This window comes from Vulpes lagopus, chromosome 23, assembly GCF_018345385.1.
Source record: "Vulpes lagopus strain Blue_001 chromosome 23, ASM1834538v1, whole genome shotgun sequence".
NCBI classification, from domain to species: domain Eukaryota; kingdom Metazoa; phylum Chordata; class Mammalia; order Carnivora; family Canidae; genus Vulpes; species Vulpes lagopus.
The window spans coordinates 8,638,610-8,664,883 of record NC_054846.1 but is presented as its reverse complement, the minus strand read 5'-3'; the positions used below and the strand labels follow the sequence as shown (position 1 = coordinate 8,664,883).

The following is a 26,274-nucleotide window of genomic DNA, read 5'->3' as shown; positions in this document are numbered from 1 at the left end:
TTGAAATGCACCAACAATTTCTTTACTATGCAGTAAATATTCTGTTTGTTTTGGTTAATGAAAAAGGGCCAAAACTGGTTAACATGGCCTTTTTTACTGCCTTGATCTTTCATATTTTAAAAGGTTTCTTATTCACCACTTTCATAAAAACAAGTTATTCAAACAATGACTCATCGTTGTACAATTTCCTTAACTAACAGTGATAATTTATTCCTGTTTTAATCATAAGAACTCAACCACGTGTTTGGTTAACAAGTCTTATTTATTCCATAACCAAGCACAGCGTGTTTTAGAGGAATTCATCAAATCATTTACTGTATTGAAGCAGTTTTGTAAGTTAGAGTGCTATGTTTACGAAAATGTAAATACAATTCTCCACTGCTATTGAAATTTATTACACAGATCCACTGATCCATTACAGGCCAAAGAAATTGTTAAAAGGAATCAAGAGTAAAGCAATCAAAACCTTATTCAATCATGTAAACATCACTGACCAATGGAAGCTAGTAAAGAACAGCTAAATATATCTATTGATTCTCTCATCACTGAACATCTAGAGTTCAATAGACGTTAACCAACTGACTCCAATTAATTTCTTAAATTACAGAATGACAGATCAAAGCACAAATTCTAGACTGTAAGAAACTTAAAAAAAAATGCACACACACCACACACCCATGGTCAAGTAATTTTGCAGTTTTGCAAGTCATTTTCACAAGTCACAAGACTTGTGAATGTGACCTTATTTGAAAATAATGTCTACAGATTCAGTGACATTAAGGATTTTGAGGAGATCATTCTGGATTAAAAGTGGGCTCTAAATTCAATGACTGGTTCCTTATCTTAAAAAAGGGAGTGACATTTGAGACACTGACACAAGGGGAAGCTGACGTGAGGATGGAACAGAAATGGCTTTTGATGAGTCTACACACAGAGATAGCAAGTGTTGCCAGCAGCCACCAGAAGCTGACAGAGAGGCAGAGAACAGATTCTACCTCAGAGCCTCCAGAAGACAGAATTCCTGCCAATACCTTAATTTTGGAGTTCTGACCTCTAGAACTATGAGAGAATAATATTTTGTTTTTTTAAGCCACTAAGTTTGTGGTAGATTGTTAGAGTAGCCCTAGGAACTAAGTCAAATAGTTAAACAATATGACAAATATTGGTTGCAAAGAATCTGAAAATTATTCACATGCACAGTGTGTATAAGGTACCCCATTTTCTACCTGAGTTTTATTTATATGAAATTGTAAATTAATATTTTCAATGGCTGCCTTGGTGGCTCAATCAGTTCAGCATCTGACTCTTGATTTCCACTGGAGTCACGATCTCAGGGTTGTGAGATCGAGCCCCACGTGTGGCTCCCCATTCAGCGTGGAGTCTGCTTGAGATTCTCTCTCCCTCCTCCCAAACCCTGCCCCCCTGCTCAAGCTCTATCTCTCTAAATGAATGAATGAATGAATGAATGAATGAATGAATGAGTAAAATCTTTTTTTTTTTTTAAGTTAAAAAATACTTTGATTGGTTTTCAGTTTTCAAGCTGGATGCCTGGCATGATCTGCCAGATTTTAGAGGTTCTTTGGAAAACATCCTCTTATCTTATTATAAGATGCTTTATCTATCAGACTGTTCCCTTTTGCTCTGTCTCTGAAAAAAAAATTTTCACTCAATTGCCAAGGGAAAATTTGGAAAAGATATTTCCCACAGATCTCTGATGAATGTCATTGGCAATTGAAAGAAAAGGATGTTTCTTATGTCACCCAGTGTGGAAGAGGAGCAGATACCTAGACAGTTGCTCTGTCCTCTCAGTCTCTGAAGTGCAGAAGAAATATTTTGGGTCCTTGGAAGAACAATAACCCTCAAAGATACACCAGAACAACTTTGGTTGAGTTCTCTGAGAGTCTATGGCTACTTTTGGTCACAGGGGTTACTTTCTCCTGAAGTATAATATAAACCGGGTGGTATATTCCTATGAAGAAAAAGCATGAATCATAGAATATTCCTGATACCTCCATGTTAGAATTCTTTCATTAAGTTGTTCAATAAACATTTATTTAGCCTCTGTCTGACTCAGTCACTGAGTTAGGTACAGTGAACACTAAATCATGTAAGAAATGGAGGCTAGAGGAATTGGAGAATAAGGAAGTGAATTACAGAGTGTAATTAAAAGAACTCTTACAGAGATATGGACAAAATGTTATGAAAACAAAAAAGAATGGAATAATTAAGTCTGCCTGGAAGGACTTTGAAAGACACCCATACCAGGCCTCCAGGAGGGCTCCACGGAGGAGACTGTTGCCATATGGAAGATGAAGGCAGAGGGGAATTAAGGGCAAAGGCCACAGGGTGTGAGATTAGCCTGGATTCTCACACACCTTGCAAAAGGGGAGGTGTGTGTTCTCTGGCATAGAAGGGAGAATTAGCTTTATTCAAATTAATCCCAACTCACATACTTGTCTTGGTTAAGATTAAGTAAACTATTGAAATTTAAATTGGCAATACCAAGAGGGAGTAATACCAGCCAGAAACAGCCATGTCAGAGAAGCCACGGGTCTTCCTGCTGGTCTAGGCTGCCCTATAGAGTCCCTGAGCACTGTTGGCTAGACTCCTAAGGAAAGTCAGGGGTCACATACCCAGAATATGACACATAGTTTTATATTATTGAAGAAGAAAATGTTCTGGAAGAGGAGAGGAGGCAACTGTGGTCCAAACAGAGAAAAAAAATCAAGCTTATCACTAAAGAGAGAGGGAATGAGTGGGGGGCTGGTGGTGGGGAGAGGCCGAGGGGAGGAGAAAGAGAGAGAAGCAGACTCCACACTGAGAGGGAGGCCTGCTGGGAGGCTCAATCTCAGGACCCTGAAATCATGACCTGAGCTGAAATTAAGAGTTGGGGGCTTAACCAACTGAGTCACTCAGGCACCCCCAAGACGTTCACATTTCTTAATGCTGAGTCTTTTCTTGTTTGATCACCGTCATTAACTATTGCTCAGCTCTGCACTTTCATGTGCCTGGGTGGAGCGTGTCTAGAGGCATTTCTATAAAACAGCAATGAAACTAGCTTTTAGACAACCCGGTCTGAACCTGCAGCTGTAATGAAGAATTCTCTTTTAATAATAACCCAGGAAAATTATTTACCATTGAGATGAGATTCCTTGCTAAAAATGGAATTCAGGGTTCTATTTTTGTCTTTTTCTCTTCTTGGGCTAGAAATGTGTCACCTATTCTCCTGGGACTCACTGGAGGTGGCCCCCAACCCAAAGGGTAGTGGGCATCTTGGAGTAATTGGAGGCTGATGCCAAAAGCAAAAGTATATTTTGAGGCACAGAAGGTAACTGCCTTCAGAATAGGGAGTGTATCCAAAAGAAAGGTTGAGGAGAGAATCTTTTAGGAAAGTGTTTGATAGCAGTAAAAGGGGCTTATTCAAACTTTTTTAAAAGTGTTTATGAGAAAAAGCTGCTTATTTCTAACAATCCCTGTGGGTGTGAAAAAGGAGGTTTGTTGCTGGATTCCTGAGAGGCAGATGCTTAAATTAACCCTGACCAGTGCCCAGCACACCTGGGACCCTAAGACAACAGCAGTTAAAGAGCTGAGTTCCTGGAGATGGAACCAAAGATGTGTTGATAGAACTACATGGGAAGGGAAGGGAGAGTGCACTCACCAGGCTGAATCGTCATATACCAAAGCAGGAAGTTGAAGAGAAGATCTAATGTTGATCAATAAAAAAAAAAAAAAATGGTAGGAACATGTTGAGAAATATGAAAATAAACGCCAGAAGAAACAGCTAGAAGAGTTAACAATGATTGCCTTGGGAGCCCAGGACTGAGGGTAGAGAGTGTTAGGTCAAGGGCCATCATATTTTAAATATAAATCTTTATTATAAATAATGAGCATGCATTCCTTTTTTAACATGTTTAAATTTAAGGAGCCCAAAGGAAAAAATGCTGTATTATCTTTAAAAAAATCCAGAACTGAAATTTCATGTAACTAATGATAATGAGGTACATTTTAAATAAGTCAAAGAGGGATCCCTGGGTGGCGCAGCGGTTTGGCTTCTGCCTTTGGCCCAGGGCGCGATCCTGGAGACCCGGGATCGAATCCCACATCAGGCTCCTGGTGTATGGAGCCTGCTTCTCCCTCTACCTGTGTCTCTGCCTCTCTCTCTCTCTCTCTCTGTGACTATCATAAATAAATAAAAATTAAAAAAAATTTTTAAATAAGTCAAAGAGCTTTCATTCCTTGAAAAAAAAATCTACAAAAGAAATTTTATAGCTCCTCCCTAAGTGGAAAGAAATCCACAGACCTTCATGAGTCAGACACACAATCAAGCACAGGAGTCTAGCTGCTAAGGGGCACTGGTCAGGTTGATTAAGTGTCTATGCCTCTGAGGACATCTGCCTGGTTTTCAATCCATGTTTTCTCCTGCCTATTTCTCTGGTATGCAGCTGTCATTGCTGGCTTGGATTCCATCTCATTAGCTCCATAGCTATAGACCAACGGGTCTCTGACATGACTGAACATTAGCTCTTGTAGAGGGCTTTATTAAAATGTGGATACCCAGACCCTAACACAGATAAGTTAAATTCAAATAACTAGGTGCAGAGTCCAGGGATTGGTGTCTTTTAAAGGTTCCCAAATGATTCTAGTGGGCTATCGGATTTACTAACCAGTGCTACTGGCATTTATTTCTGCTGTGGCTCTGTTATCTGGAATGCGGTTTGGTGATTATACCATAATACAAAGGCAGAGATCTGGGAAGAATATTTCATTTCTGCCCGGCCCTTTGCCCCTTCGTGTTCTCGAAACATGCTTCTATATAGACTGAATGTTTGTGTCTCTTCGAAATTCTTATGTTGAAACCCAATTGATGGTATTGGGATGTGGAGCAGTTGGGAAGTGATTAGGTCATGGGGATGGAACCCTCATGAGTAGGATTAGCCCCTCATAAAAAAAAAAGACCCAAAACAACTCCCTTGATTCTTCTATTATGTGAGGACACAGGGAGAAGATGGTCATCTATGAATCAGGAAGTGAGCTCTCTCTAGACATCAAGTTTGGACATGATCTTGGACTTCCCGGTCTCCAGAACTGTGAGAAATAAGTATTTGTCATTTAAGTCACCTTGTGTATGGTATTTTATTACACCAGTTCAAACAAACTAAGACAATACCTACTCCAATAATGAAATCTATATACTTCTTTCATTACAAGGGCTTTTGTCGATACTTGTTTGCTTGTGTTTTCAGTATATCCAATATTTTTGGCTGACCCCAGTAAAATAGAATGGAGAGAAACACCTATCTTACTGAGGATGATAAAATGTACACCTGATATATGCAGGTAACAGGAAGTCTCCCTCATTGAAACTGGTAGTAAGTGTTTCGGTGTAATTTAGTTTGGTCACAGAAGAGGTGACCTGACTTTACCCATAACGTATGGCTTTGTTTTAACTAGTAGCCAGGAAGCTATGTGAGATTCTTTTTAAGAAGGTCTTCTGATCTTGTCTTCTCAGAAACAGGAACTCTCATGCTAAAGATACAATGACTTCCAGATTATTCAGGAAATATTATAGTGAAATTCTTATAGTGAAATTTTGCTGTATTTTAAGAAAAAGCACAATACATAACTCTTGCTTTTCTGAAAACCAAGTTGTGTGTATATGCATGTGTGTGCCCATGTGTGTATGTTTGTGTGTGTGTGTAAAATATATCATGTCCTACCTGACGTTTATTAAGAACTATAGAAAAAGAAATCCTCTTTTCCTATAATCATTTGACTATTTTTACAAAAATAAAAACTAAGGTAGATGTTTACATTTTGCCTTTCTTATGAAAATTTTCGTGAAATAATTATGTGAACGTAACCATAAAGCAACAGCTATGTAGTTATAGAAGTTTCCAATTCTGAAAACTCATTTAGTGCAATGAAAAAAAATAAGATCTAATCTAAAGTAAGACCCATTTCATTTTTCACAAATAATTTATCTCATCTCAGAAAAAAATTATAATTTAGTAGAACTACAAGAAAGAGTCAAAATAGATTCATTTTCATTTAGCCCATTGTCTTTGCCCACTTTCTGGTATAGGTTATAGTAAAGGGTAACATAAAGTGAGGAATAATATTGCATGAAAACGCAAAAAGACAAAAGCAATTGATAGTCTCTGTTCCTTTTTGTCTTGTTGTGAGTTTCTAGTTCATGTAATATAAAAAAAATGCATCATCAACACATGAAAGCCCAAAGTTATGACCACTATAACGATTAAGAACATTCTTCTTACCAAAAAAAAAAAAAAAAAAGAACATTCTTCTTTGCAGAATAGGTACTTCTGGGAGTGAGATTCATTCATTATCTATACTCAGGAATTTACTTAACTGTGTTTTTTTTTATTCCAAAGAAGGTGACAGAAATAAAGACTTTACCTAGGGGACAGTTTGTCTATCACCTTTCAAAATTTCCAAGTAGATGATAACGATCTTTGTGTATTTATCATAATGCTTGAAAATATGCACACTGGTATATTTCTAAGATTAATTTAGCATCTAGAAGAAAAAACTCGATTGGAAATGAGTTTAATTACACTAGCAATATTAAACATCAGTAACTGAAGAAAATAATACCTTGGTTTAATATTGTTCTTTTTTCTATTTTCTACACACATCATCAGGCTTCCATTCTGACCTAAAAGTACAAGTTCTCTTTAAGAACACAGGCTCATCACAATTATTTGGGTCACCATAATTTATTGTAACAACCAGATACAGCACCCTAAAATGTCATTCACAAAATTGACTGAATTTGATACAATTTTTTCAATATCAAGTCATTTCTATGATAAATGTTTCTCTGGTCTAAAAGAGAAAAAAAAAATTTCCTGTGAAGGTTTTATACAGTATGCCAGGATTCTTAGAAATCTCAGTTCTCTTCTTTCTAATCATTTTATGTGTTAGAATCTGTCACATTGGAAACAAAAGCTGCCCATCTAAAATGTGACACATTCAAGTCCCACATCCTTTGAGAGTTTCATTAGCAATTTCACCCCAGCAATTTCTTCTGAGTTTGTTGGAAAATAAGATGGGATAGCAGTGCTGGGGTGCCAGAAGCACTAGGCTTTATGAAGCCATAATAAAGCTGAAGTAGACAGTCCAACAGGAGTAGCAATCTGAAAGATATTCATAGAAAGAAAAAAAAAACTAGAGAAAGTGATGGGACAGAAGCCGGAGTTGTCAAGACAGAGAAAGTAGATTCAGAATGGAGAGCAAGAGAGAATCTAGAGCAGCGTTTCTCAACCTATGGACATTTGGGGCCAGATAATTCTTTGTTGGTGCCATGGAGAGGGGGGTCTGTCCTGTGCACTGTAGGAGGTTTAGCAGCATCTCTGGCCTCTACCCTCTAGGTGCTAGTAAACCTTCCACCCAGTGTGACAATCAAAAATATCTTCAGACGTTGTCAAACATTCCTTGGATTGCAAAATAGCCCCTGTAAAACCATGGGTCTAGAGCGATTCTCTGAGGCTCTGGGCCATAGCTGCGTGAATTTAGTGTAGTAATTTGTGAGTTCTCTAGGACCGGGACAGAGAAATAATGGCAATCTCCTCTATGTGTAGTAGCACTAAATTTTTGTGCCACTCATTTTGAATTTTCACTTGCAGGATTTAATACTAAATAAATAACTTTGTTGTGCTAGTTCATAAAGAAAATGGGCATAACAATAGCACCTGCATCATAGAGTTGTTAGAAGGATCAAATAAAAGAATGCGTTTAAAAATGCTTCTCACAGTGCCTGGCACATAGTAATTCCACATATATGTTAGCTGTAATCATTAACATTGTTGTTATTATCAAACCTTTCCCTCAGGAACCATGGCCTCTGTGGGACCTCCAGGTAGTTAGGCAGAGGCTGCTATGGATTGCAGAAACTTGGGAGTATTTAGGACTTCATAGCACGTGGCAATAAGCAATAAGGATGTCTCAAGTTCAAGATACGTGCATAAGACTTTCCTGAGGTTTGCACAGGCAAAACGACTCTTCTCATGATGACATCTTCAACCATTCTGTCCAAGTTCACGTCTCCCTTATTTCATTATGTGACAATCCGTATTTGCAGGGATCATTAGAGATGAGGGGGGAAATCCTACCAGTATAATCAGTATCCCCAATGTAAGTATTTTTACCTGGGGAGGAGTTATGGGGGAGAAAAGTAAAGGCTCAGTCTTATCTTCCTTATGGCTCTGTCTTTCAATTCTGTTATATTTCTCTTCACCTTGCTATAAACAATGTACATTCATTCATTTACTTAATGCAATAAATATATATTGAAAATCTAGCATATGCCAGGTATGGTTTTAGGTGTCAGGAGTGGGAGTTCCCTCAAGAAGCTGACATTATGGGGCAGCTGGGTGGCTCAGTGGTTGAGCATCTGTCTTTGGCTCAGGTCAGGATCCTGGGGTCCTGAGATCAAGTCTCGCATCAGGCTCCCCACAGGGAGCCTGCTTCTCCCTCTGCCTGTGTCTCTGCCTCTCTCTATGTGTCTCTTGTGAATAAATAAATAAGATCTTTAAAAAAAAATTAAAGAGCTAAATAAATGAAGAGACACTTCATGCTCATGGATTAGAAGTCTTAATATTGTCAAGATGGCATTTCTCCCCAAATTGATCTATAGAATAAACATGGTCCTTATCAAAATCCTAGTAGACTTTTTTGGGTAAAAATTGACAAGTCGATTCTAAATTTTATGTGAAGGTACAAAAGCCAGTCCTGATCTGTACAATGGAATACCAGGCATCAGTAAAAAGTTCCATGGTCCGACTTTGTTTGTGCCCCCTCACCCCCCAGTCCCCACCGTCCCTGTGTTAAAATCCTCATGTATAATGTGATAGTATTAGGAGGTGGGGCCCATCCCCTTCCACCAATGGGGACACAGCACGAAGCTTACAGTCTAATCTGGAAGATGACTCTCACCAGAACCCAACCATGCTGGTACCCTGATCTCTGAAGTACAGCCTCCAGAACTGTGAGAAGTAAATTTCTATTGTTTATAACCTACTGGTCTGGAGTATTTTGTTATATCAGCCTGAACTAAGACCAAAAAAGAATGAACCATTAGTATACATAACAAAAGTAAATCACAAAGTATTTATATGGAGTGAAGGAAGTTAGGTCAAAACAGAATAGATATTGTGTGATTCCATTTTTTTTTTTTAATTTTGGAAAATGCCAACAGATCATTAGAAAATAGGTCGGTGGTTGTCTAGAGAAGGGGTCCAGTTGAAAGAAGAATTACAATGGTATGTAGGTAATTTTAGGGCTGAAGGATATGTTTATTTGGATATTGGTGAAAGTTTCCTGATATATCTATATATCTATATCTCAATTTATATGTATGCCTTAAAATGTACAGTTTATTATATGTCAATTATACCTCAATAGAGCTGTTTTTAAGAATCCCCCCCAAAAAAGGAAGAAGCTGACATTAGATTAGCATAGACAATCCAAGAATATCTATTTTTGCCAGATGTATTAAGTGCTATAAAGAAACAAATCTAGGGAGTCCTGGGTAAGAGGATGATTGATCTTTTATATTATGTGGTCAGGAAAAGACTCACTGATGAGAAGAGACTGAGCCATAGAGATGTCTCAGGGAAGAATATTCTAGACAAAAGAGCAATAAGTGGGAAAAAACCCTGAAGGTATTTGTGTTTGGCATTTGGAGAAAGAGCAAGGAAGCTATTGTGGTTGGAGTAGAGGGAGCAATAAACATATTCATAGATAATATGGTCAGAGCAAAATGGAGGTGAGGAAGAGAGCAGATCTTGTGCAGCCTGTTAGACCATTGAAAGAGTGTGGCACTCTACTCTGAGAAAAGGAATTAGGTAAGTTTTAAAAGTTTTTGCCAGAAAAGTAATATGATTCATTTTATATATCTAATAGACATTTGTATGAATGGCATTTTTAGCTCATGTTTATTGAGAATTAACTACATGCTAATTGCTGTACCAACTAAAACCATATCATCGGAGAGACTTCTGATTTGGAAATCATCAAGAGGTCAATGATTTTTCTCTGGCAGACAAAAAATTGAAAAGTATTTACATTTGACAAATTCCTACGATGGTAGGAGTCTGTGGCAGGAAACCCTTGACTGGAACAGCTCCTTACCTTCCCCAAGCTCAGTGATTAAAAACCAGCACCTTTGCTGCCAGAGAGAAGACTTCCCTTGGGGCAGAGGGTACACATTTTTTCTTTGTCATCTGAAAGTTATGAATTTAGTTGGAAATGAACAAGGAAATCTCACAGTTTTTTTTGTTTGTTTGGTTGGTTGGTTGGTTCTGTTTTGTTAGTTTTTTAAATCTCACGGTTTTTAAGCTCAAGGTTTCACGTTTTGCCAGCAATTTAATGGAAAGATTCTCAAAACAAGAGATGCTAGAAATGGGCAATCTTGGGAAAGTAGCAAGTGCAGCTGGGGAATGTAACTGTTTATTTAATTTGAATTCATTTAAAATGTAAAAGCCATATGTGGCTACCATGTTGAACCTCACAGATTTATAAAATCAACCCAGGATGGATGATTAGAAAGCTGAGGGCAGCTACCCCAATTAAAAGTCAGGATCCATTGCCCAGTTTCTGAACTTGAGCCAATTATCATATTGGGAACTCACTGACTGAGGCTAAATCCCCATGAGCAAGGACTCTCCAACACCATAGCAAAGATATATAGTAATGATTCCTCTAATCCTTTCTTAACCTATGACCATTTATTCTGGTAACTACCCTGGGGAAAGGGGAACAGCCAGACATTAAGGATTGTAAGATACAAAGTTTGAGTTAAAATCAAGGTCAAAGAATTTTGAGACCATGCAGAAAATATGCCACATATAGGAAATACAACCATGAATAAACCGTGGACCCTGCCTTGAAAGAGCTTGTAGACTTTATCTTAAACAATAAACACAGGACAGTGTTACACACACACAAACAGTTCAAGCCTGTGGAGATCTATAGGTTGTAGTGATTAAAAAAAAAAAAAAAAAAAAGCAGCACAGAGTATGTGTTACATACTTTTTAATGTAGAGCAATCCTCAGCCTTTGTTCATCATCATCCCTCAGAAGCCCTTTTAGATATCTCTTTTCCTAATTCCTAATTCCCAATTCCCTTCTCTCCCATGAAAATAAATACTTAATAATAAAATGCTGTTGGCTTTGGAGGGTCACAAGCTTTTGTAATATCCAAGATTTTTTCACCCTCACCTACCCAAGAGCCCTTGTGGGGGCAGTATCATTGATAATGCAGATACAGACTCTCTACATCTTACTTTCTGTAGAAAGGATTAAGAATTTCTGTAAGAAAGGAACATTTAAACTGGGTCTGAAACATGGGTATGATTTGCTCAAGCAGAGAAAGAGGTAAGACAAGTGCAGTGAAGGACATTTCTGGCATCACAGTTCCAGGAGAGAAAAACCCTGCCTAAGTTAAAAGGTTTGCCAATATCTTTGAAATCACAGCGTCTCCTTACTGCTGCTGCTGTAACAGTTGACTTGAAAAGTCTATCAAAGGAAAAGATCAAAGAATACTCTGGAGATACCTGGAATAGACAGTTACAAACTGAAAATGTAAAATGTGTGAGATTGAAATTATTTTTCTTTAAAAATATTTTTGTTTTTGATACATTTCTTATCATCGGTAATTTGGAATATTTCTAAATTCCTGTGGAATTTGAAAATCCACTGCTCATATACACATTGTCAGAAGTTTGTAAGAATAAAGTTGGTAAAAATAAAAATACCATTTCCTGTAAGAAAACTACCTACTCAAAAATTAGGTATTATTCGTTTAATTAACAGCATCAACAACATAAATCTAACGAAAACTTCCTATACTTGCACATTTTAAAAAATTCTTTCCTTTCCAACCAACACCTCAAACACACGTGCTTCACCATTGCCATCATATATTTGAACATGCAGTTTTTTTTAAAATACTCTACATAAAAGATGTAGCTACTTTATAATCAACACATGCATTGGATAAGTCCTGGGGTATAAGAATTGGTCCTGATTCATAGTTTGTATCTTCACACCAACTTGACAGCAGTCTTGTGAGCAGAGTAAATATTAAGAAAATCTAATATTAAAATGGAGACCAGAATAAACTCAGAGAAGAGAAAAAAAATTTAACTTATCTTCTGCAAAATTAGCTGGAAATTTCTTAAGGTCAAATACGTATGAATACTCAGCCCTTGGTTTTCATTGCCTGGTGGTTAGATCAAGGATCAAGTCTCTGTTCCAGTAACATGTCCTCAAACATAAGGTTAGTTTGCCTTAGAAATGGGTGTTTTAAAAGGAAAAATATGAATATCTGTTTCTTGGATCTGGTATAAAAATCAAACCATTAGGATTTTGATATTTGGCATGAGGCACTGATGACTCTACTACATTAAAGATTAAGATAAAATCCTTCAGCAAGATCACATGAGACATTTCCTTTAAGAATGGGGTGGCTATCATGAGGAACTAAGGAAAATTTGGCTTGGAATATCTCTTCAAAAATTTCTCTTTTAGAATCACAATCGTGATGTACAAACAAAATTTTCTAATATTTTGTCCACCAATGGTCTCTGACTTAACTATTAAACATATGTTAATGGATTCTATAAGCTCTAATGGTATGGCCCTAGAAATAGTTGTTGGATGAATAAAAGAATAAGTCAATAAATATGTGTTAGCCATATTTTTGAGCTTTTTCAAGAATGATGATAACTTGCTCTGCTTCTATCCACTGGAACTTCTTTACCACTATTACTACGCATCATCATCATCCAAATCCACTGGTGCTGAGCCTCTTCCAGTTCTTCAGCCCATCTAGATTCACTTACTTTCTTTCTCCAGCATGGACAGCATGATAAATTATCTCACCTGTTGTTTTCAACAACCAGTATGGTCAGTTCTTGATCCACTTTCCCTCCATTTCATTTACCTTATCAAACTCTAACTCCGGTTTCAATCTTTCAAATCTTTCTTTCCCCCCACACTCCAGCATCCAGGTGGAGAGGCAAATATAAACATCTGGGTTGAAATAACAAATTGATCTTTAAAAAGAATAACAAATGGATGGTTTGCAGCAACATGTGGGCCTCTTTAATAAACTATCTCTTTTTTTTTAGAGAGAGAGGGAGACAGAGAGCAGGAGTAGGGGGAAGGTGCAGAGGGAGGGAGAGAATCTTAAGCAGCCTCCACACTCAGCATGGAGCCCGACAACAGGATTTGCCCTCACAATCCTGAGATCATGACCACAGCCAAAATCAAGAGTCAGACACTTAACCAACTATGCCACCCCAGTGCCCCCAAGTATCTTCGCTGTGTCTTCACTGTGTCTTCACTGTGGTTGGCTCCACATGTCCCCAAGCTAACTGCAAGAATACCAAATATCACATCTAGATGTGATTTCCAGAGAATGAAATGAACCATCTCTTAACAATCTCCTTCTTTAAAATGTAAAATACTTTCCTCCTTCAAAAACCACTTACTGACTTTTCCTTATGTTCCATTGAGAGGAATGGGATCATATGCCTTTCCCCAAACCAATCACTACCAGGGGATTTCCAAACTCAGTCTGGACTTCTTATTTGAGGGCTCCTACCACAGATTACAGCATAGACTGTACGAAGCTATCTCAAAGAAGTGGCATTTGATCAAGTTTATATAGACTTTCTTTTTGCGTAAGATTTTGAATCAGTAGGGCCACCTGGGTGGCTCAGCCGGTTAAGCATCTGCCTTCAGCTTGGGTCACGATCTCAGGGTCCTGAAATTGAGCCCCAAGTTGGCTTCCTGCTCGGTGGGGAGTCTGCTTCTCCCTCTCCCACTGCCCCTCCACCCCACCCGTCTTCTCTCCCTCTATCTCTCAAATAAATAAATAAAATCTATTTTTAAAAAAAGATTTTGAACCAATAATTTTTTTAGCTGACAGTTTTTATTCACTAGCTTAAAGAGAAGAAAATGTTAATAGAGTCATTTTAATAAACCTGCACTGCACGTGAACAGGGCGAAAAGCATTACCCGAGGCACTGTGAGGAATAAAATCTAGGACACAGTCTCTTCAGGCCTCTGACTACCTAGCAGAGAACCAGGCATAAGAATATAAACAGTCATAGGAGGTAGACTGTAATGGTCATATTGGGAACAGATAGTGAGAGGTTCATTCCAAGTGAGGCTTTTGCTGCAGAGACCATTACATCTAAGTCTCTGATTTACGACCACATAAAGCCTTAGACAGATGGTACCTCACAGGTTGGAAGAGCACATTTCTCTCAATCTTCACAGGAACAGCACAGTTCTCCAAATGGCTGCGTTCCTTTTCACACTCTACCCATCCGTCAGACACCATCCACGAGCCCAATGTTTTATTTTCCAGCATAGTGTGGGGCAAACCATCCCCTCTAAGTGTTCCCAAAGATTGAGTCAGGATTAGCTGCCATTTCTGGAAAATGACAAGAGACCTGCTTCTTAAAAGTGAATCTAGCTCTGGAAATGGAAACCTCAGGTTTCAATACCAATTGTCATATGGAGAAGTAGAAGCAGGGAATTTATAACATCTCCATGCTTTGAAAGAATTGGAAGACAATTAAAAAAAAAAAAAAAGATTTCACCGGACAGCTTTGGAGAACTAGCTTATAAGTGAACCAGCTTATAACAGGACTGGCTCATCATCGGACGACACTGGCTCCTCTTGCAACGCTGCGAGGCATCAAGGTTCGTGCTCTGGGTTGGGGTTTGGGGTTTTTTTTTTTTCAGATACTATAAAATTCTAAAACCATTTATTCTAAATCTGCAAATGCCTCTACCTTAAAAACAGGTTATCTTACAGACATTAATTGAATTATTTTTTGGCCTCTCTCTGAAAATCTCTCATCAATGTCAATAAACATTGATAATAAGATTTCATGGGTCAAATCAATAAAAAGCCCTTGATTTCCACCTCTGCTAAATCAAAGCTACTCTACTGCGCAGGTGAATCTCTGGTCTCTTATCAGCAGACACAAAAAGGAGTCAAGTGGAGTCACCCTTTGAAGTTCCTCTCTGGACCCCATCTTCCTGACACACTGGCTCCACAGCTCATGTTCCTTCTCCATTTCAGACACTCATGACAAAAAAAGAAAAGAAAAGAAAAGCCAAAACCACTGCCTAGTTCTTTTTAATTTGAAATCTGCAAACTTTTGCTGTAAAGCGATGCGTGTTTATTTTAGAAAGAGTAAAGAAAAAAAATACAAATAGGCAAAAATAAAATACATGTTAAACGTAATTCCAACTGCCCAGAGGTGATTATTGTCAACTATTTGGCGTATATAGTTCCAGACTTTTTTGTGCAATAAATAAATAAATATAAACACACACACACACACACACACACACACATACACAAACCTAATGCTATATTGGTTTGAATCACAATATTCTAACAATTTTCATCTAACAAATATACTTGTACAAACAGTCTTCAAATGGCTGCTTACTATCCTGCTGCACGGATACACATTAATTTACTTAACAAATTGCCACTGGTTTTATACAGATAGGTATCTCCTTGTTCTCTTATTACAAACAGCAGTTAAAGAATGTATCTGGTGGTATTTGCACATCTCTTTATTTCCTTAAGAAAATCTAAATTTTAAATATTTTTAAGATTTATTTATTCTTGCCAGAGAGAGAGAGAAAGAGAGAGAGAGAGAGAAAGCATGAGTGGAGGAACAGGGATGGAGGGGGTAGAGGAAGAAGCAGCCTCCCCACTGAGCAGGGAGCTGGATGCAGGACTCAATCCCAGGACCCCAGGATCATGACCTGAGCCAAAGGCAGACCCTTAACCACCCAGGTGCCCAAGAAAATCTAATTTTAAAAGACTAGATTTTTCTATACCTTTTCCTATTTGTTTAAAAAGTGAGGAAAAGGGCAGCCCTGGTGGCTCAGTGGTTTAGCACCGCCTTGGGCCCAGGGCGTGATCCTAGGGACCCGGGATCATGTCCCGTGTCGGGCTCCCTGCATGGGGCCTGCTTCTCCCTCTGCCTGCATCTCTGCCCCTCTCTCTATGTCTCTCATGTATAAATAAATAAATAATCTTAAAAAAATAAAATAAATAAAAAGTGAGAAAGAGTAAGACAAAGAATCATAGAATCTTTAAAAGTTATTTGGCATATTATGGGATGTCTGGGTGGCTCAGTTGGTTAAGCAGCAGACTCTTTGATTTCAGCTCAGGTCATGAGACCCACATAGGCCTCTGTACTCAGCACAAAATCTGCTTGAGATTCTCTCTTTCCCTCCTTCTCTGCACCTCCCTCTACTGATGCTCTTACACTCTCTCTCTCCCTCAAATAAATAAAATCTTTTTTTTTTAATTATTTGGCATATTTGAATATGGCTATGCTTTATGATTAATGATTTATTTGCACTTTTTGAGGCATATATTTTCAAAAGTTCATTGAAATTGGTTACCAGTAAGCACATATACATTCACATAGAAAAGCAGCACAGGTGAAAGAGAGGTGAGAAAGATGGGGCACCTGGATGGTTCAGTTGGTTAAGCATCTGCCTTCAGCTCAGATCATGATCCTAAGGGTCCTGGGACTGAGCCACGGTCGTCGAGCCCTGCATGCCCTGCATCAGGGCCCCTGCTCAGCAGGGAGCCTGCTTTTCCCTCTCCCTCTGCCTGCTACTTCCCTTAATTATACTCTCTTCCTCTGTCAAATAAAATCTTAAAAAAAAAAAGAAAAAAGAAAGACAGAAATGAGAAAGAAACAATATACAGAAAGAAGAAAGTAACTGTGTAAGGAAGAAACCATGGGTTAATTTTCAGTTAATTTTAATATTCTGACAACCAAGGTAAAAAAATAAACATTGTAGGTGAGGAAATTCTCACTGTGTGATAAAAAAGAAGCACACCAATTCAAGAGAGTCAAACTTTTTCGCTGGCACTCAGGACAAAGAAATGTATCCCATGTGTTTTTATTTTTTTTTTCCATGTGTTTTTATATAAAGACAATGGTCAATAAAATTTTTTCATTCAACATTTCCTCTTTATAAATCTAAGGGCACAATATTACATTTCATTTCAGGAGAAACCATTTTTATTTTTAAGATTTTATTTATTTATTTAAGAGAAAGCAAGAGTGAGAGAGAGAGTGCATGAGTAGGGCAGAGGGAGAAGCAGGCTCCCTGCTGAGGAGGAAACGTGATGTGGGACTTGATCCCAGCACCCTGGGATTTTAACCTGAGCAGAAGGCACCAACTGAGCCACCCAGTACCCCAGGAGAAACGTTTTTATAGGAAAACTAGCAGAGCCTAAGTCAATGTCTTTTGGTTTAAGTTGCTGCAAGGACTGAATCTAGAGGACCTCATCATGATGGTCCCAAAAATGGCTTATTTCCAACATCTCTCCCTTTGATCACAAATTAGCAGGACTTCAATAGTTAGGGACTCCAGAAATGCCTGAGAGCAGGGGCCACATTTACCTTAACTCTTTCAATTTGTTAAAAAGCCTACATAACCACTAAGTTGAGCCCCACAGAGCAAAATGTAGGTGATTGGGCCTGGAAATCTTTCAGAGCAGCCATTTTGTCAATGAGCTGCTTTAACCATAGAGGACTCTTGGGATAGTTGGAGTAGCACGAAGGTTGCCGACTCAAAGGCCCTAGCTGTCACTAAGTATGCGACAGGGCCCTGTATGAACAATGGCAAATTGGAGATGCTTACTTAAATGCATTCACATACAAAACACAAAAACAGTGTGGCAGCCAGTCTTCCAGCAGAATTTGGCCTGCAGGCAGCCAGTTGGGACCCTCACTGACAGTAACTGATTTGGAGAAGCAATGCTTCCTATTAAGCCAACCAGAATGAGTTCACTGTAAAATGTTCAGCCAAGTTACTGGATAAAAATATTTAAAATATTCATCATTTGAAGGTTGGCCTTCATTGGCCAAGAAAACTTATTTTAGTTCTCTTAACAGTAGTAGGCAGTCAGGGTGACAGGGCTTATCCTAATCCATGATAGTACCACCACCTCATCAGTATAGAGAACCTGTTTATTTTTCTATTTGCTATAACAAGAGGATGTGAATCCAATTAATCTAAATAACAATAACAAGATTGTTGGTTTATACTGATAAGAAGAGAAAGTAAAACATAGCTCTCATGTATCTCCATCTGAAATGGAGCAGAACACCATCTTATCCATCTCGATTCTGACAGGAATATTATGAAGAATTCCTATGCACTAGAAAGGTCCCCACCCTAGGTTGGCTGGCTGGCTCAAACAGTAGAGCATGTGACTCTTTATCACAGAGTCCTGAGTTCTAGCCCCATGTTGAATGTAGAGATTACTTAAAAATAAAATATTTTTTAAAAAATTTCCCTGCCCCATTGTGGCTTTCTCAACTCCCTAATTTAGCCATTCTTTCAGTCACACTGAAAGACAGCAATATGGACAAACAATAAATTCAAGGAAGAAATTTTGACTTCTGACTTTAAGGTCAAAGCAAAGATCTCTGGAAAATGACCCATGGGGAAATAATCTTTGAATAAAGATGGCTTAGTCTTTTGCAGCTGAATCCAAGCGTTCCATTCCATTCTTTCAACACTCAAGTTAGCAAATGAGTCATTAAACATGTGACTTATTTTTTTAATTGTTGAGATTTTCTTTAAACTGGATTAAAATAAGTCCTACCCAAGTTAGTACACACTGAGGCTTCTCTACTACGTTTTTGAAAAAGAATAAACAAATAAACTCACAGGAAAAGAAAAACACCTATTAACGTAGTACTTTCCTTATCTTTACCTTTGCCTTTACCCCAATTTTATTGAAGCTGACTCACTTGGCTTCATGGGTGGAAAAGCATCACTGTCTCTTCCTCCAAGGGCAGAGAGGGAGGAACTTCCAGCCATAAATTGTGAATGTTCTCCCTCCCTCAAATTCTGGGACAGCAGGAGGAAATGGGATGGGGGAGTGGAAGAGAGTTGGTCACTACTGTTGATGGTAGGGACAAATACCACTTAGTGAGCCCTAGCAGCCATTAATGACTTAGGAATATTTAGTGTCTTGTTGCGTCTTCAGCTGTGAGTTTCAGCCACAGTCTGAGACAACAGGAAAAGTAGATTCCACACTCTCTTCCCATATGCAATAGACATTAAAACCAGCCTGAAATTTATGCCTTAAATTTTCCATCCTACCATAGTAGAAAAGATTTCTCGTCATTTGGAGACATGTTCCAGAACAGTTTCCAAGTCAGAATAAGTAAAACCATTTGCCTTTGGATACTCGATATTTTATAGTTTGAAATTTGCTCTTTTCAGCCAACCCTAGGGGTAAAAAACTCTAATTCATCTGGATAGAGAAACAGCATAATCAACTGGTTTCTCATTGTGAGCTATGGTATGGGCTTCTCTGACCAGGATGATGGAGATGGAGCCAGCCAATGGCTAAGAATGAGGATAGTCCATTCATGTGAGAGGAGCGTACAGTGCAGGTCAAGTTCCACCTGAGTATCTGAGCACTGTCCCCAAATAAGTATGTGTATCAGAATGAATCAATTCAAATGTAGCTAAAAGCTTGGGCTTCAGAGTCAATTGCCTGAGGTGTTGGTCCATCTCAAGCCCATGTTAACTCTGTGAACCGGAGAGAGTTACAGAACTTTCTGAGCCTCTGCACCGTCATCCCTCAAATAGTGTCTCATGATAGCTGCGAAGCCAGTATGTGGTCATGCAAATTCAAGGCTTGCATTTTACTTAAACAGTTGTTACTATTAAACTTCACATTACATTATAACAGAATTAGAATGGATTATTTGAAAGGCTTTAGAAGGAAGAGGAGGTGTGAGGGGGTAGAGTGAGAGAGAAGACTTTTAAGGAAATATTTGTCAGAATAACGTGTAATCAGTAATTTTACCATTTGCTGCACATACTGCCCATCTTCCTGGTGACTACTCTCTACTGCTAGACTGTGCTTCCCAATGGGGGTTTTTTTGGTTTTTTTAAGGCACCATATCATTTTCGGTATGATACTGCTTTTTTTAAAGTCATATTACCATGTGACATTTATCCAGATTGTTTTGTTCATAGCAACCACTGAGACTAATAGTTTTTTGAAATGCATATGCTTTTTGTGATGTGCTGCAAATGAGAAAGTCACAAAGATTCAGATCACAAAATTCTACATAAAAACAATACAAGAAAAGGCCTCCTCTACCGAAGTGCTTTTACTTCCAACTCACTATCTATAACAGCAGCAGAATAAAGGGAAATCTTTTCACTGAAATAAATACTGGAAAGCAAATTCACATTTTGAAAAATGTAAGTTAAAAAAGGGAATTGGTTTCATTTTCAAATGCTTGTTAAAGTCTTTGAATTCGGGTCATTTTATATGATAAGGCAACTCTGAGAAAGTAATGAAGGCCTGCTGTATGGACTGAGGCCGAAGCCCTAATCCCCATTGCCATGCTATTTAGAGCTGGTACCTGTGGGACATAATTAGAGTTAAATGAGGTCATGAAAACTGGGCCCTCATGATGGGATTAGCGCCCTTATAAGAAGAGACGTGAGGGAGTTTGCTCTCTCCTCTCCCCCCAACCATGTGAGGACACAGAAAGAAGGCAGCCGATCTACAAGCCAAGAGAGTCCTCAACCAAAAACTGACCATGCTGGCAACTTGGTCTTGACCTTTTAGCCTCCGGAAATGTGAGAAATAAGTTCCTGTTGTTTAAGCCACCCAGCGTAAGGTATTTTGTTGCGGCAGTCCAAGCTGACTAAGCAGCATTCCACATATTTTTATTATCACCCAAAGTTTTTGAGTATGTTGAAATAAATGTGTGCATTGTTACAGAAATAAAGCTATTACTTTGAATGGAATCCATGGATGTTTTAAAAGAGGTCATAAGATTTTAAAAAAAAATTCTGGAATTATTTGTGTAGATCTGGATAAAAAAGAAATAATCACGTACTGCTGGCTCCCTTGCTGAGGCCCATATGAGTTGTGCAAAACCTCCTCAAACTGAGCATACTGTTGAGGGGGAAGAGGAATCCCAATCTAAGGAGATTAATTCAAAATTCACTTGCTGTGCTGATTGACAAATAATTTCAATTTACATATAAGAAGTTTTTCGTTTTTTCATTACCATGAACAATTGAAATCAAAATACCAACAGGATAGGGCAGCCCAGGTGGCTCGGAGGTTTAGTACCGCCTTCAGTCCAGGGCGTGATCCTGGAGACCCTGGATCGAGTCCCGTGTTGGGCTCCCTGCATGGAGCCTGCTTGTCCCTCTGCCTGTGTCTCTGCCTCTCTCTCTCCTCTCTGTGTATTCTCATGAACAAATAAAATCTTTAAAAAAAAAATAAATTAAAAAAAATACCAACAGGATAAAACTGAACAATCAGGATAATTCCCCTTTAATCAGAATGCATGAGATCCGTGCTGAGCCACTTACTGAGAGCAGCTTGGATTGATTCCTTAACTTTCTGGACTCCAGTGTCCTCATCCATAGGAACGGGAATGACAGTAATAGTACCTGCATCACTGAATTGTAGTGTGGATTTTAGAAAAATGCCTGGCCCCCGGCAAACTCTCAACTAATGTTTAATGGCCTCGGAATATTGAATTCAGTTCATAAATAATGTTGGTCCAAAGGACTGAACATAGACTCCAAAAAGACTCCCCCCAAAATTAACAAATCTTTTTTTTTATTCAGACCCTACTGATTATTTGGTGTGCCTTTTACAAGAAAAAAATCACCTCTACTCCGTGAAAGCAGTAAGTTCCATGGCATCTTATGAGAATTTTTTATAACATACATTTATTCATACATAGTTTTGGATGAGACTGGAAAAAATTTAGAGGAAAACAATGTTTAATGTTCATATGTAATTAGTTTTGTCAGACTACAGAAATAATTGAAACACAATTTTTATACAAGTTTTATAAAATTATATAAATCTTCTTCCCAGGGGTCATACATCTGTTTTCATTACAGACTGAACATTTGTTTGTTTGATTTTTAATTCAACAAATAAGATTTGATTTACTATTAAAGGTTTTTTTTTTCTTTTCTTAAGTTTTAATTGTTCTGTCAAGGTACCATTTTACAGTCTAACCACCTCACTTTCAAGAATTTCTGCCTTTTAAATGAGTATTTAGATTATTTGGGAATTATTCCTTCTGAACCTTTTTTTTTTAATTTTTATTTATTTATGATAGTCACAGAGAGATAGAGAGAGGCAGAGACACAGGCAGAGGGAGAAGCAGGCTCCATGCAGGGAGCCCGACGTGGGATTCGATCCCGGGTCTCCAGGATCGCGCCCTGGGCCAAAGGCAGGCGCCAAACTGCTGCGCCACCCAGGGATCCCTGAACCTTTTTTTTTTTTAAGATGCATTTCCTTTTTTTTTTTTTTTATTTATGATGGTCACACAGAGAGAGAGAGAGAGGGAGGGAGAGACACAGGCAGAGGGAGAAGCAGGCTCCATGCACCGGGAGCCCGACGTGGGACTCGATCCCGGGTCTCCAGGGTTGCGCCCTGGGCCAAAGGCAGGTGCCAAACCGCTGATCACCCAGGGATCCCCTTCCTTCTGAACCTTTTGAGTGTTCTTTTTCTTGTTGGCTTCAGGTAATTTCCTGACACAGGGTGGTCCCATATTCAGATGAAGACTCTGGGGGATCCTCTGCAGATCTCTCAAATTCTCTGAAGCTCCCTCTTTTCAGGTACTCTGACCTATAAATTTTTCTTTTCTTTCCTTTTTTTTTTCTTTTCTTTTCTTTTTACTTAGATACAGCTGTCAGATAGCATTGTGTGAGTTAAAATATACAACATGTCAGGTTTAATGCATTTACCTAACTGCAGTATGATTTACCACCGTGGCGTTAGCTAATACCTCTCTCACATCATGACCCAGCAATGGTCATTCAGCATAACTCCCGCTCTTCCTCACCTTGACGAGAAACGCTCCCTGGGTAGGGGCTCCAAGACTCGGAGAAAGGTGCACAGGTGAAAGGATAAAGTCAGTCCATATAATTTAAAGATCTCTTGCCCTTGGTAATTGATTTGCCATCTTCCCATTGCACATATCCCTTACTTACATACATGCATGCATATAAACTTTCTTTGAGAAAAAAAAACACACATGATTTTCAGTTTTTTATGACTTCTTTCCCTGTCCAAGGCTCTTCTCTATCCTTTACAGCCCGGGAATAACACAAACTAAGGTTCCTATACCCTCACAATTCCAAGCCACCACCACCCAGATCCACTTGGTATCAGAAGGGGCCTCTGTGCTATCAGAGAAGAAGCCAGTCCACGTTCCCGTGCTCTGATCACCTCCCCCTCCTGTGTGGCCCGTGGCCTGCAGCCGCAGGGGTGGACAGCTGGAGTTCGGGTGACCTATGTGGGGAAGATGCCTGAGCCGTCATTAAAAGCAAGCTTAGGGTGTGCAACAAGCCCGTGTATTTGCACAGGGACACCTGTGGTCCCAGAGAGCCTGGCGTGGGTGTAGGAGTGGGGGAGGCAGGAGAAAGGAAGCTCCTGGCTTGCAGATGTTCTGGCCCAGTGAGGCGGTGGTGGCTGGGGGACAGGGCACCCAGCACAGGGGCTCCAGTCACCCAGCTCTAAGGGGGGTGGCGTCCCATTATGAAATTCTGCCTAAGGAAACAGATCAAAATGTATTCAACTGTTCAACTACTCCTAGTAAGAAACGGGTGCCCTCTGTGTTCAATATAAATTACTTGGAGGGACACCTGGGTGGCTCAGTGGTTGAGCCTCTGCCTTTGGCTCAGGGCGTGATCCTGGGGTCCTGGGATCGCGTCCTCTGTCGGGCTCCTTACAGGGAGCCTACTTCTCCCTCTGCCTGGGTCTCTGCCTCTCTCTGTGTCTCTCATGAATAAATAAATAAAATCTTTAAAAAATAAAAATAAAAATAACCCGGAGACGTCAGCAGAAAAATTTCCTCCGCACTGGTCAAGTGGGTTTCTAGCAGACAGTGACTAAAATAAAGAAGACATGTCTGGGGAACAGATTACAAAGACACAAATGAAATAAAATGTGTGTCTTGAAAAACAAAGTATTGGAAATCCATTCCAACCAGGATTTGTTTATAAGAGATACAGTGATGTCTGTCTGCAATGAACTGGTTCCCAAGTTCGAGTCCAGTGATTGGACTCAGACATCCAGGGGATGTCCTCACAGAGAAGTGAGCCCCGAAGGGAGACTTTAAGCAACTGCAGGTGTCGCAGGAAGATAAAGCAATGCTGTCTGCCAAGGGGTTCCTTCAATTCATTTCACCGCAAACATTTGCTCAAACTTCACCAGCATGTGAATCCGTCATGTGAAAATAAAAGGAACTCTTCCAGAGACAAATCTGACCATATCCTGCCAAGATAATTCCTCACTAGATTTGTTTATATGCGTTTGCAGCTGACTAAAAGGCAGTTTATTATTTCTTTCGGTGAGCAGAGCTTCTTTTGGAAAAACAATCTGAAAATGGTTTTTATAAATTAACAAGATCTTTTTATTGCCTTGGGTCAGCAACAGACTTGAGAGGTTTGTTTATAAGTTTCTCTTACTACATTCTTAATAAAATTCTCAAACCAAACAGGAAGCTTAGCTTCATTAACCTGTGACAAAGGGAAAAGGGTCATATCTGAAGCAAACTTGGAAAACTTCCAAAATGCAATATAATTTTGCAACGTATTACAGTGACAGTAAAAGACGAAAACTGAGTTTGATTTAAAGCACCACAGAACACAAACTGGTATTTCACATGGGAAACTCACTTCCTACCTTCCCAGGGAGAAATAGAAAGAAGGCAGGAATTTTCAAAAGGGAAAGATGATCAGAAATTATCTTTAAACTCCAGGGGGACATACATATTGCTTGTGTCTGACATTAATTCCAGCTGAAGTTTAAATGGGTCTTACCAGAAAATTGGTGACGTGGAGACATTAGAATGGAGTATAAAATATTATGCATTTGATTTGTTCAGGAATTTGGACTTGTCCTGAGATTGAAAAAGATATGCAACTTTAAAAAAGTACTAACAATTAGTGAGCAGGCCTCTTTGTACAGAGAAAAGACTACGTGAAGCAGTTAATCCTGAAGGGAAGTGATTATGTCAAACTGCTTAGGAAAAGAATCAGGTGCTTGAAGGAATTAGGATTTGTTTAAGGGTCTAAGGTAGCAGTTGCTATGCTGAAATGAGACAAAATGTACAACGCGCTGAAAATTCTAGAACCAAACTCATCAGTGCCCTCCCCACTCTGTCAGCACCTTGACTCGTACCCAGAACTGCTCTTTTGGAAGGTAAAGCACACCAAGGAGGAACCTCAACTGCAAATATCACCCCCACCTATATCCTGACACCCCAAAACATGTCCCTTTCGCAGATAGAAGAAACTTCTGCCCCAGGAAAAAGCTACTCAGGAAAACTTGAAAGAGTAAATGGCTGCAAAATAAGAGTTCTTGCAAATTACTAGTTATTTCCAATAAAGTCTGGTTAGTAATTATCCTCTGTAGATTTGTCCTTCTTTTAAAAGCAGTAGCCTCAAAAAATAAATAAAAATAAAAATAAAAGCAGTAGCCTCTCCAGTTAGCCCAGTGAGATGCTAGTAGAGGCAGCGTATGGGGAGTGTTCTCCCGGAGCGGCAGACAGCAGGGTTAGCCATGACATCTTCCATCAGAAAGGTGACCCCACTGTGCAAGCCCTGGGGACCACTGGTTCCTACAGTCAAGCTGTGTGAGTTGACAGGACCACTTGCATTTCAGCACAGTTAGGCAGGGACCCTTCCCGGGGACAGCTGGTGCCAGGAGGGCCCGCGGAAGAAGCCAAACAAGCTCTTATAAACACAGATGAAATTCTGAAAGCTGCAGGCTGTGACTTCACTAACGTGGTAAAAACAACCATTTTGCTGGCTGCCATGAATGACTTCAGTGCTGTCAAAATCTACAAACAGCTTTTCAAGAGTAGTTTTCCTACGACAGCTGCTCACCAGGTTGTTGCTTTGCCCAAAGGAGGCCATGTGGAGACCCACGCAGGGGCTGTCCAAGGATCTCTCACAACAGCATCGCTATAAGTGGGCTCAGCATTATTTAGCTGGAATTAAAATAATGTTTTTAGGTTAGCAACTTAATTTTTACAGTTGATGTTGGAAAGTGTACAACTCACTAGTACATTGGAAGTTATTATGGAAATACCATATAATCAGGGGAATTGAGCATGAACTGAAGATCAGATGACGAGTCCAGGTCTCATGCACATTCATGTT

The 26,274-nt window shown here is 39.2% G+C and overlaps 1 pseudogene; it reads left to right on the top strand.

Annotated features, from left to right (window-relative positions):
* Nucleotides 1-11,278: 11,278 nt before the first annotated feature.
* On the top strand, nt 11,279-26,082 carry LOC121481398 (annotated as a pseudogene).
* The last annotated feature ends 192 nt before the right edge of the window (nt 26,083-26,274 follow it).